General features: G+C 41.3%; 1 protein-coding gene across 7 annotated transcripts in view; it reads left to right on the forward strand.

Moving 5' to 3' along the window:
- cacna2d2a (calcium channel, voltage-dependent, alpha 2/delta subunit 2a) overlaps positions 1–13,948 on the forward strand; it is a 904,752-nt gene that overhangs the window by 489,252 nt on the left and 401,552 nt on the right. The window contains exon 1 of one of the 7 annotated variants that reach the window (XM_073072598.1): positions 9,899–10,013. The exons of the other annotated variants lie outside the window; for them this stretch is intronic. The gene's annotated coding sequence lies outside the window, so the exon portion shown is untranslated. Of the gene's footprint in view, positions 1–9,898; positions 10,014–13,948 lie in introns of those variants that run through there. 7 annotated transcript variants of the gene reach the window in all.

Consider the following 13,948-nt stretch of genomic DNA (forward strand, 5'->3'; position numbering starts at 1 on the left):
TTTAATGATGGGGCAAGTGAGTCTAGTTATCGCTTTTTGTTCAAGAGCCCAATGGTTGAGGGGTAGAAACTGTTATTGAACCTGGTGGCACGTATCCTGAGGCACTTGTATCTTCTACGCGATGGCAGTAGCGAGAAAAGAGCATGGTCTGTGTGGTGGGTATCTTGGGTGATGGGTGCTGTTTGCATACAACAGCGTTTCATGTAGATGTGCTCAATGGGCTTTGCCTTTGATGTACTTGGCCAAATCCACTACCTTTTGTAGGATTTTTCATTCAAAGCTGTTGGTGTTTCCATACCAGGCAGTGATGCAGCCAGTCTATATATTCCCCACCACACAACTATGGAAGTTTGTCAAAGTTTTAGATGTTATGCCAAAACTCCACAGACTCCAAAGGAAGTAGAGGTGCTGCTGTGCTTTCTTTACAATCAGAATTCTGTATTGGCCTCGGACAGGCCCTCTGAAATAGTAACACCAAAGACTGGCTCAAAGACCTCTGGTTTCCCTCTTCTGAAGTCTATAACCAGTTCCTTGATCTTGCTGACATAGAGTGAGAGGTTGTTGTTACGACACCGCTCAGCCAGATTTTCAATCTCCCTCCTGTATGATGATTCATCACAGTCTTTGATTCAGCCCACCATGGTGGTGTCATCAGCAATCTTGAGTATGACATTGGAGCTCTGCTTAGTTACACAGTCATAAATGTAAAGCCAGTAGAGAGGGGGACAAGGCACACAGAGTTGTGCCACAATTGTGCTGATAGGGATTGTGGAGGAGATGTTGTTGCCAATCTGAACTGACTGGGGTCTGCACGAGGAAATCCAGGATCCAATTGTACAAGGAGATATTGAGGCCAAAGTCCTTGAGTGCATCAATTTGTTTTTAGTGATAAAGGTATTGAATGCTGAGCTGTAGTTGATCAAGAACATCCTGATGTTGGCAGCTTTGCTGTCCAGATGTTCCAGGATTGAGTGAAGAACCAATGAGATGGCAGTGGACCTGTTGCTCCAGTTTTGTTGAATGTGTTGATGTGCGTGTGCCAAACAAAGCTATTTCTTCATATTTGGTCTAAAGCTGGAGTAATGCTTGCAGTTCTGGTTACCACATTGCAAGACCAATGAGATTAAGCACAGGAAGGTACAAAAACCAAATCACAAGGATGTTGCCTGGATTGGAAGGGCTGAATGGCAACAAGAGATTAGAGAGACTTTGTTCTCTGCAGAGCAAAGGAAGCTGAGATGCGATGTGTCAGATGTACTGTATACAAGATGATGGTAGAATGGGTTGAGAGCTCAAGTCTTTCCTGTGGAAGTGGTGTCAAAAACCAGGGGGTATAGCTTTAAGGTGGATGGGAGGAGCTTTAAGGGGATCTGAATGGTAAGTTATTCACACAAAGAGTAGTTTGTATCTGGGAAGAGCTGCCAGAGGATGTAGTGAGGCAGAATAACAACAATATTGAAGAGACATCAGGCTAGGTAGGTGAATGAGAAGCCATAGGGGGGGCTGTAACAAATGTAGTCAGAAGCTGGTTGTTACTAACATTAGTGGTAAAATTTGTTGTTTTGTCACAGCAATAATTATAATACACATAATATAAATTACAATAATAAAAAAAGTGTGGGCCCTTCATAATGGATGCACCTTTTGAGGCATCACCTTTTGAAGATGTCCTCATTGGCAGGAAGGTTAGTGCCCATGACGGAGCTGGTTGAGTCTACAACCCTCTGCAGCTTTTCTAATAATGTGCATTGATGCCACCGTACCAGATGGTGATGGTACTCAGTTAGAAAACTCTCCACGGTACATCTGTACAAATTTGTTAGCGTCTTCGGTGACATACCAAATCTTCTCAAACACCTAATGAAATATAGCCATTGACATGCCATCAATAAAGCTTCTCTCAACTGGCAACTGACCTGGGGCAACCTGAGGCCACACAGTCCAGTTGCAGAGTGAGAGTTTGGTATGAATCTCTCCAGAGAATGCTTTCTCTGTGTCCTCACTGTACCACCCCTCCCACCTACCCAGGGCTGATTGATTTCACGTGGATCAGCATGTGAGAGCAGTCGCCAATGGCAGACCAGACAGCAAAAGCACAGATCAGGCTTTAACTTCTCTTCAAAAGAAATTAGAATAACAATTTCTTAAAACTATGTTCAACAGAAAAGACATGTCAAAGTGAAAACAAATTGGTCTAAATTTATTACAGTTATTAAACACAAAATAATTGATTGCATAATTACTCACCCCTTTCAAGTCAGTATTTAGTAGATGCACCTTTGGCAGCAATTGCAGCCCTGAGTCTGTGTGGATAGGTCTCTATCAGCTTTGTACATCTGGACACTGCAATTTCTCCTCATTCTTTACAAAACCATTTCAGCCTCTGTCAGATTGCATGGGGATTGTGAGTCAAATCCAGCCACAAGTTCTCAATTGGATTAGGTCTGGACTCTGGCTTGACCACTCCAGGACATTAACATTGTTGTTTTTAAGCCATTCTTGTGTAGCTGTGGCTTTATGCTTGGGGTCACTCTCTTGCTGGAAAAGAAATCTTTTCCCAAGTCACAGTTATCTTGCAGACTGCATCAGGTTTTCCTCCAGGATTTCCCTGTATTTTGCTGCACTCATTTTACTCTCTACCTTCACAAGCCTTCCAGGGCCTGCTGCAGTGAAACATCCCTACAGTATGATGCGGCCACTACCATGCTTCACAGTAGGGATGGTGTGTTTTTGATGATGGGCGGTGTTTGGCTTACACCAAACATAGCCTTTAGTCTGATAGCTGAAAAGCTCAATTTTATTTTCATCAGATCATCGTACCTTCTTCCAGCTGACTTCAGAGTCTCCCACATGCCATCTGGCAAACTAGAAGAGATTTCATGTGAGTTTTTTTCTCAACAGTGGCTTTCTCTTTTCCACTCTGCCATAAAGCTGTGACTGGTGAAGCACCCAGACAACAGTTGTATGCACAGTCTCTCCCATCTCAGCCACTGAAGCTTGTAACTCCTCCAGAGTTGTCATAGTTCTCTTGGTGGCCTCCCTCACTAGTCCTCTTCTTGCACAGTCACTTAGTTTTTAAGGACAGCCTGCTCTGGGCAGATTTACAGCTGTGCCATATTCTTTCTGTTTCTTGATAATTGACTTAACTATACTCCAAGGGATATTCAGTCACTTGAAAATGTTCTTGTATCTATCTCCTGATTTGTGCTTTTCAATAACCTTTTTACAGAGTGAGTTAGAGTGTTCTTTTGTCTTCATGGTGTAGTTTTTGCCAGGAAACTGACTCACCAGCAGTTGGACCTTCCCGATACAAATGTACTTTTACTACAATCAATTGAAACATCTTGATTGCACACAGGTGATCTCCATTTAATTAATTATGTGACTTCTAAAACCAATCAGCTGCACAGTGATGATTTGGTGTGTCATATTAAAGGGGGTGAATACATATGCAAACCATTATTTTGTGTTTTATATTTGTAATTAATTTAGATCACTTTGTAAAGATCTATTTTCACTTTGACACGAAAGAATCTTTATCTGTTGATCAAAAAAAACCAAATTAAATCCATTGTGATTCAATATTGTAAAACATTAAAACATGAAAACTTCCAAGGGGGGAGCAGTGAATACTTTTATAGGCAGAGAGACTGCACATACTGTGATAATAAATTTACTTTGAACTTTGAACTTCTTGTTTGTTTGAACTAAAAAGGATAGGTGACTGGATGAGGCACAGTACCTGACTGAAGGTTACTCCCATTTAAGAAATTGAAGATTAGAAAGAGCACATTTGAAGCATTTGGAATGGAATCACATTGTGTGAGACATGGTCATTCAGGCTGCTGATACATCGAAAGCCGTACAATGGCAATCGCAGAAAAGTGGTTCAGGGAGGCAGTGTACTGGACACTTCATATTCCTGGCTAGGTACTTGGGAAAGACGGGGATAAGTACAGACTTAGAGTGGCATGTCAGTACAGAAGAACTATTATACCACTAGAGATAAATAGGGTCATTGTAAAGTGCAAATGGAATCAGTTCAGTTGGACTGAGGAGCAATCGAGTAGCTGTTACATTGCTATGTTGGTGCCATAGCCCACTAAATAATGGGAAGGAGTTGATGGAACAAATTTTCAGGCAAATTTCAAGCTAGAGAAAGGATAGAGGACTTCAAACATCATAGCAGATACTGAGTTAACACTAACAAGTGGCAGGTATTTTTGAAATATGCACATACATCTTTAGACCATAAATATAGGAGCAGGACTAGGCCACCTGGCCCATCGAGTCTGCACTGCCATTTTGTCATGGCTGATCCATTTCTCCTCTCAGCCAAAGTCTCCTGCCTTCTCCCTGTACCCCTTCATGAATCAAGAATCTATCAACCTCTGCCTTAAATATACCCAATGACTCAGTCTTCACAGCTGCCTGTGGCAATGAATTCCACAGAATCACCACTCTCTGGCTAAAGAAATTCCTCCTCATCTCTGTTCTAAGAGAATGTCCTACTATTCTGAGGCTGTGTCCTCTGGTCTTAGACTCCCACCATATATAACATCATCTCCATATCCACTCTCTCGAGGCCTTTCAACATTCAATAGGTTTCAGTGAGACCCCCTTACCACCTCATTCTTCTGAATTCCAGTGAGTAGAGGCCCAGAGCAATCAAATGCACTTCATATGACAAGCCTTTCAAAACAAGAATCGTTGTTGTGAACCTCATTTGAACCCTCTCAAACGTCATCACATTATTTCTTTGATAAGGGTCCCAAAACTGCTCACAATACAGCAAGTGAGGCCACTACCCCAGTACTTTATAAAGCCTCAACATTATATCTTTGCTTTTATATTCTAGTCATCTTGAAATAAATGTTTACATTGCAGTTGACTCCCTCACTACCTACTCAACCTGCAAATTAACCTTTAGGGAATCCTGCACAAGTACTCCCAAGTCCCTTTGCAAGTCAGATTTTTAAATTTCCTCTCCATTTTGAAAATTGTCTACCCTTTTATTTCTTCTACCAAAGTGCATGACCATACACTTGCTGACAGTATTCCATCTGCCATTTATTTGGCCAGTCTCCTAATCTGTCTAAATCCTTCTATAAGCTCTCTACTTCCTCAAAACAATCTGCCCCTCCACCTATCTTCATATTGTCCACAAACCTGGCCACAACCCATTAATTCCATCATTGACTTATAACATAAAAAGGAGCGGTCCCAACACAGAACCCTGTGGAACACCACTAGTCATAGGTAGCCAACCAGAATAGGCTCCCTTTATTCCTACTCTTTGCCTTCTTCAAATCAGCCACTGCTTTGTCCATGCTAATATCTGACTTGTTAAGCAGCCTCATGTGTGGCACCTTGTCAAAGGTCTTCTGAAAACCCAAGTACACAATATCCATCAATTCTCCTTTGTCTATCCTATTGTACTTCTTCTAAGAATTTCAATAGATTTGTTGGGAAAGATTTTCCCTTAATGAAACCATGCTGACTATGGGCTTTTTTATTATGTGCCTCCAAGTACTCCGAAACTACATCCTAAACAATCAAACCCAACATCTTCCCAATCACTGAGGTCAGACCTATAACTTTCTTTCTTCTGCCTCTGTCTCTTCTTAAAGAGTGGAGTGACATTTGCAATTTTCCAGTCTTCCAGAATCATGTCAGAATCAATTGATTCTTAAAAGATTAATTCTAATGCCTCTACAATCTCTTCAACCACGTCTTTCTGAACCCTCTGGTGTATACCATCTGGTCCAGGTGACTTATCCATCTTCAGGTGCTCCGGTTTCCTCCCACAGTCCTTAGACCTACTGGTTAGTAGGTTAATTGATCATTGTAAATTGTCCTTTGATCAGGCTAGTATAAATAGGTGTGTTGCTGGCTGGTGTGGGCTTGTTGGTCCAGAAGCCCTTTCTGCCCTGTATATCTAGACACATAAATCCACATATAATTCCTGGATCTAATCTGGGGGGTGGTGGGTAGATATTAGATGACAAGAATGGTTCACTGGAAAAGCAATCAAGAAACAAACATCACCAGGTTTGGAACAGTAAAGTAAGAAACAAGATACAATCAAACGCAACAGTACTTCACCAGAAAAGAAGTAACTGGTGAGCTGAAAGTTCAAGGCAAATGTATAGGAGGCTGGTAAGACCGCAGTGGAATATTGTATGCAGTTCTGGTCACCACACTATTGGAAAGGTGTGAGTGAGCTACAGAGGGTGCAGGAAAGATTTGTGTAGATTTTGCCAGGATTGGAGGGCTAGAGTTATCATGAGTAACTGGACAGGCTGGGGTTGCTTTCCGTGGGGTGTAGGAGGCTGACAATTGATTTTACAGGTATTTATAAAATCCTGATGGGAATATATAAGGTGGATGGCGAGTCGTTTTGCCAAAGTAAAGGAGCCTAAAATTAGGGCGTAAGTTTAAGATGAGAAGGGAAAGATTTAAAAAGGATCTAGGGATTAATTTTTCACTGAGAAGCTGATGGGTATATGGAATGAGCTGCCAGAGGAAGTGGTAGGGACGGGTACAATAATGACATTTAAAAGATATGTGGCCAAGTACATAAATAGGAAAGTTTTAGAAGGATACTGGCCAAATGCAGGCAAATGGGATGAACTCAGCAAAATAACTTGGTTACCATAGAATAAGTTGTGCTAAAGGGCTGGTTTCTGTACTGTATATAACTCCAGGACTCCCATGACAAAATGCTAATTGAACAATGCAAATTGGCAAAGAATAACAAATTTCCAAGTACAAAGTAGAAATCTGAAAGTGATTTTAAAACCATTAAAGATGTATGAAGTGAAACAAGGTAGCTAAAGGGGCTTAGAACTGTTGTAACGTAAATGACAAAGTAAAGAACTTAACTGTATGTTTAAAGAATAAAGGAGATTGAAATAAACAAAATGTACAAAGAGAGATTTGGGTTAGAAGTTCTGAAAGAAAACAATTTTTACAATTTATTTTATTTTTATTTGGAGATGAAACATGGCAACAGACCTTTAAGGCCCAGTGAGCCCATGCCTTTCAATTACACCCTGTAATCAGCCCACTAACCTGTACGTCTTTGGAATATGGCTGGAAACCGGAGCACCAGGAGGAAGCCCACACTTATGGAAAGAATGTACAAACTCCTTACATGTGGCACTAGAATTGAACTCTGAACTCCAGAATACTTCAGGCAGTAATAATTTTCTCCCTGAAGGCCTGTTGGTTTTTCCCTGCGACCCTGGTTTCCCCTCACATTCCAATGACACATAATGTAAATTACAAGCACAAAAGATTTTGCAGGTGCTGTAAATCCAGAGTAACACACACAAAATGCTGGAGGAACTCAGCAGGTCAGGCAACATCTATGGAGGAGACGGCCTGGGCCGAGACCCTTCATCAGGACTAGAAAGGAAGGGGAAGAAGCCAGAATAAGAAAGTGGGGAAGGAATACAAGCTGGCAAGCGATAGATGAGGCCAGGTGAAGGGGTAGGTGGATGCGTGGGGGAGAGGGATGAAGTGAGAAGCTGGGAGGCGAGAGGTGGTAAAGGGAAAGGGCTGAAGAAGAAGGAATCTGATTGGAGAGGACAGGGAGAAAGAGAAGGAAGAAAGGTACCTGAGAGAGGTAACAGCAGATGAGGAGAAGAGAAGGGATAAGAGCTGAGCCAGAAAGAGAAAGTGTGGGAGAAATTACTGGAAGTTAGAAAAATTGATGTTCATCAGTTTGGAGGCTACACAGATGAAATATGAGGTGTTTTTCCTTCAACTTGAGACTGGTCTCATCGTGGCAGTAGAGGAGGCAATGACCAACATGTCGAAATGAGAATGGGAAGTGGAATTAAAATGGTTTGTTACTGGGACTATTGGAGCAAAGGCACTCAGTGAAACAGTCCCCCAATCTACATTAGCTCTCATCAATGTAGAGGAGGCTGCACTGGGAGCACTGGATACAATAAATGACCCCAAAGCATAGTAGTGTGAATTACGCCCAGTTTAAGTGAGTGATGGGATAATCGGAGGGGAATTGTTGAGCACGTGAGCAAGAATAGTTACAGGGAAATACATGGGAGAATGGGATTGCTCAGAGCTTGTATCAACTCAATGGGCTGAACAGCCTCTTTCTATGTAGTTAGAAATTATTAAGAAAACTAAATGCAAGTCTGGCATTTTATCAAGTTCTAGGAATATTGACTTCCACCAGAGTCCAGGAGTGAGTGGGAAAATCCCGAGTAATCAAGGGAGAGAGTGGAAGGTAGTAAAATATTCTTTCAGAACCAGGCTGAACACTCAATCCAGGAATGTAGCAGGGATGAAGTGGAGGTACATGGATTTTCCTAAGTCTTTTATTTTCGTCCCATATCCTACAGACATGCTTTTTGGTAGGTTAACTGATGGCTGTAATTTATCCCTGGTGTATGTGTCCTGTGCAAGATAATCAGGAAGGCTGATAGGCGTGCGGGAAAAAATGGACTTACAGGAAATAAGTGAATTATTACAAAGAAAAATAATTTCAGGATGTATATGATATGCATCTCTCTGACATTAAATGTACCTATTGAAACCTATTGAAATAAGTGTGGGAATGGGACTGATGAGATCGCTGTGATAGCTGGCATTGACCTGACGTCAATTCTCCTGTGAATAATATCATTTACTCAGTTTAGATAAATGGCATATCAGAAAGGAGGCTTCAGGGTCTGTCAAACATTTTCTCAGCTGTGTCAGTAGTGAGGTTTGCTCTTGCACCCAATATCTAATCATCTCTTTTGTCATTATAGAATCACCATTCATAGTGCACAGAAACAGGCCCTTCAGCCCATCATATTCCTGCGCCCATTATACTCAACCACACTAATCTCTCTGGCCCATATTTGGTTCAAATCACAATGTTTTGCCATCTGTAATAATCCAAGCAGGCTCTCTCTAATACTGTCATCTTCAAGGTCACTGTTCAGATTAACAGACTCTTGTAGTTTCTTGACTTGGCAGCAGATATTGACATCACTTATTGAGAATGTCGTGGTTCTCCTCTCCCAACATTCCCACAGTGCAGAAACATATAATTCTCCCATTTAAGGGGATAGTTCCTGTAAACTCCAGGATGGAAAACAACCATTCCTGGCCTTCCTTCTACTCTAATGCCAATACTAACAAAAAATAATTATGCAACGTGCCATTTTATTTACGGTTACCATATCAACATCTATTTTCAAGTGTCCCAGATTTCTCCTGTCAACTGTCTTGTTAGTAATTTAAAAAGGATGCATTGATTGACAAACACATCAATATGAAGCAAAACTAGACCGCAACCTCTCAATCACTTCATTAGCTCAGTCACTTCATTAGGTCATTGCAACTGGAATATGTTTCTTTTTCTTTTCATACTTGGCATCTCTCTTTACTGAGTTTCTTTCGTGCACTTTGTAACTCTCTAGTCACCAGTTCCTGGCTTTCTGTAGCTGACATTTTGCCTTTTTCAAGCTTTCTCTACTGGGTTTATGTTCTCTGTAAATGCTTCAGTCACCCGTGGTTGCTTTCATTGGCAAGTTGAGCTATTGCTCTTCCCCATAAAATGCTTATGCATCACATTCATTTTGTGTGACCACCTCCCACTGACCTTCTGTTGTTTTGCTAGTAACAGATTTTTGCAGAGGACAGTATTTATTGCATCAGCTTTAATCACGTCAAAACTTGGGATCCGTTTTACAGTTTTCTTTGTCATGCACTTAAGATTTGGATTTTCATGTACTGTTTTCATGTTCATTCTATTTGGTGCGGCCAGACCGAATCTTGTTCTGGGACATTTTGTGCGGAGCTTTCTACAAAATGCCAGTACCTTGATGCTAAACAGTGGGACATTCCCCCTGTGTACATTAGGGACAGCAGGATTCCAGGTTGAAGCAGTACTCCGGAACTTGCTGACTGTTTGACCATCTGTGTGCTGATCAATGGACAGTAGTAGAGTACAAATTGACTAAAATGGAGAGACTTGGCTGAAAGAGAAAAGGGTAAGAATGAGAACTTTGCAATATTTCAAAGAGGAATATTTTAATTATTTATAAGCTTTTAAATATTATTTATGTTTTTAAATTGCTTCATTGATTTTTGTAATTTTTGAATGATTTTTAATGCGTTTGAACTTCAGGGAGATAATGATTAAGTCGGGGATGTGGAAAGACGGGACAGTAGTTTTCCTGTTTTATGGGAAGGGCTTGCTTGTCCCATGCTTTTTGTCATACAGAGTCTGATATGATTCAGTATGATGCAAAGTGCAGGACAAGCAAATGTTTTCCTTTGTCCATGGGCAGCAAGTCAACACTAGTAAATGCTGACAAGCAGGCAGCAAAAGTCTGGTCTATAACCTGTCCTCTCACTCGTGGAAATAAGGAAAATAATTAGTCCTAAGTGGTTTAGACCATATGACATAGGAGCAGAATTAGGCCATTTACTCCATTGAGTCTGTTCCACCATTCAATCATGGTTAATTTATTATATCATTAAACACCACTCTTATGCCTTCTCCCTGTAACCTTTGATGCCCAGTCTAATCAAGAACTTATCAAGCTCCACTTTAAATATACTCAGTGAATTGACCTCCACAGCCACCTGTCTGGCCATTTTGGGGAGAACTTGACCACAATGGCCATCTTAGGATTCTGATTGAATGTCATTTTAATTCTCTTTCCCAGTTCCACACTGGGCTGTCTATCCACATCCTTCTTCTTTTCTACAGAGAAAGCAAATACAGATTGGAAAAAGAACATCCCCATTCTGCCTGGTTGGGTTTAAACTCAATGGTTTGGTTCCATTTGCCTGTCATTCCCTCCTCACATGGCTCCAGCTTTCACCTTCCCAGTCCACGTATAGCTATACACTGGCAATCTTTCCTCTTCCTTTTCACGTAGCAGTTAGCATGACATTATTACTGCTCAGGGCATCAGAGTTCAGAGTTCAGAGTTCAATTCCAGCACCATACGTAAAGAGTTTCTACATTCTCCCCATATAAGCATGGGATTCCTTCGGGTGCTCCAGTGTCCTCCCACTGTCCAAAGATGTACCAGTTAGTAGGTTTAAGTTCATTGGTCATTGTGAATTGTCTTGTGATGAAGCTTGGGTTAAGTAGTTGGATTGTTAGATGGCGAGGCTTGGTGGATCAGAAGGGCTTGTTCTGTGTTGTGTCTTTAAATAAATCAATCAATCAATCAATCAATCAGTCAGTCAGTCAGTCCCAATGCAGGGTCTTGACCCAAAATGCTGATTTACACCTTTTACCTCCATAGATGCTCAGTGGACAGTGACTTTGCTGTGTCCAGATTCAGTGCCTAGAGTGAATCTCTTCTCATCAAGGAGCCTGATGAGCCTGAAGTCACATCTTCCCCTCCACCATCAGATTTCTGAATGGGCAATATACACAACCTCACTTTTTTTGCTCTCTTTTTGCATGATTTATTTAATTTACTTTTTATATGCAAATAGTACTTTTTATTGTGGTTTAGTTTTTTAATTATTACTCTGAGGTATTGCGCTGTACTCCTGCCACAAGACAACACATTTCACTAGATACCTGTATGCCAGTGGTATTAAATCTGATGCTGATTCTGAGAGGAATGGCAGGAAGCCTCTGACTGAGTGGTTTCTCTTCTGTATAAGCCTTTGAGGAATAAAGGTCCACATATCCAAAGTGGGCTGTAACTGGAAGCTATGGATTTTGAAATATTACCACTGAGATCAACCTCCTGCAGGTCTCTAACTGCAAACCAGTACCAGGACGGCCGTACCTGTGGAATTGTTTGTTGAGGGATACAGTGTGGATTAGACCTTCAAACCACCCACCCCAGATGAACCCAGTTAACCCTAGCCTAATCTTGGGACAATTTACAATGACCAATTAACCTACCCGGTACGTGTTTGGATCGTGGAAGGAAACCGGGGGGACTTGGAGAAACCCATGCATTCCACAGGGAGGACATATGGAGACTTCTTACAGATCAGCACCTGATTGGAACTCCCAACTCCGAAATTCCCCGAGCTGTACTAGTGTCATGCTACCATGCACACACTGAACTGAAACTGTACAAGGTGTTAGCGGGGGGAGTAATATTCCACTATTCATTAATGACTAGTGTTTTGATGTTACAAATCTGGGTTGTTGTGTGAGGAGGTTATAGATTAATTTAGCTAAGATTTGTTTGTCACATGTACATCAAAACATACAGTGTAATTTGTCTTTAGTGTCAACGACCAGCACAGTCTGAGGATGTGCTGCACATGAAGCTGCTTAACAAGAGAATGACAGGAAAGATACTGGCATAGATTAAAGATTGGTAAACCGGCAGGAGACAGAGTGGGAATAAAGGGGAGTCTAATCACAAATAATGGCTGAAATTTCTAAAAGGAAATCAGGAGGCACAGGATGTATACATCCCAAAGAGACAAGATGACACAACCATGGCTACCAAAAGAAGTCAAAGTCAACATTCCAAGCTGTGCTGCAGTCAGTCAATATATACTCTGCAGCACACATCTATAGAAGTTCGACAAAGTTTTAGATGTCTTGCCTAATCTTCGCAAACTTCTAAGGAAGTAGAGGCACTATTGTGCTTTCTTAAAGATTGCACTTATGTATGGGGCCCAGGACAGGTCCTCTGAAATGATAACACTGAGGAATTTAAAGTTGCTGACCCTCTCCATATCTAAGGTTCTGATGAGGACTGGCTCATGGACCTCCAATTTCCTCCTCCTGAAGTTAATAATCTGCATCTTGGTATCAATAATCTGCTGACATTGAGAGAGAGGTTGTTGTTGTGGCACCACTCAGCCAGATTTTCAATCTTCCTCTTGTACATTGATTCATCACCATCTTTCACTCAGCCAACAACTGTGGTGTCAACAGCAAACTTCCCCATTCTGATGTTTGGTCTGAACAACAACTGAACTTCTTGACCACATCAGCATGCTTTTATGCATTGAGTTGCTGTCACATGATTAACTGATTACATATCTGCATTATTGAGCAGGTGTACAGGAGTGCCTAATAAAGTGGCCACTGAGTGTATGTCTGTAAGGGTAGATAAACATTTCCTAAACAATTTCCATGACACATCAGGACTACCATAGAATGCCTTCTACCAGCCTACTTGAATACTGTTGCAAATGCTGATTCTGATTCTGAAATCTACTGAAGAGGCCTCAACTCATTCAACACAAAGCAGCCTACTGCATTGTCACCCCCATCAACCACTCTGAACACTTACTGCTGAGGAAGCTGGAGACTATTATGTCCTAGATTTAGTCTGCCTTACAGCTGCTGTTTGACAGAAGCTTAAGTCATTTACTCTCTGGAACCCCCTTGTGAAAGCTTTCACACTGTTTCAACCTTCGTGCTACAAACCTGTCTCTTGGCATAACGACTCCCATTTATTATACACAATGCCAAGACACTTGTGGTGCCATTGGTATTGCATTGAATATCTGAATATCCTTATAGCTTTTTGGTGGATGAGCCAATTCCTAAAGTATTGAATTAATATATGCAGAGAATGTAGGTTTGTAAAATAATTCCAGCAGTCTAAAACAAAACCTCACACTAACAGGTTAAATTGATTGTCCATGTTTAAGAAACGGATCAAACCATAGATTTGTGCAGCAAAGAAACAGGCCTTTAGGCCCAACACATTCATGTGATCATTTGCCTCCAATTGGCCCATATCTCCATAACCTTTCAATCCATTTACCTGTCCAAATGTCTTTTCAATGTTGTAACTGTATTCATTTCTACCGTTTCCCCTGGCAACTTGTTCCATATGTTCACCACCCCCTGGATGAGTAAGTTACCCTCATGTCCCATTTAAATCTTTCTCCTCACACCTTAACCCTATACTAATTTTCTAAGACCAAAGAATTGAATGTGGACGTCAGAAAGGGGAAGTCGAGGGAACACACA

This window comes from Hemitrygon akajei, chromosome 19 (assembly GCF_048418815.1).
Source record: "Hemitrygon akajei chromosome 19, sHemAka1.3, whole genome shotgun sequence".
Classification (NCBI taxonomy): domain Eukaryota; kingdom Metazoa; phylum Chordata; class Chondrichthyes; order Myliobatiformes; family Dasyatidae; genus Hemitrygon; species Hemitrygon akajei.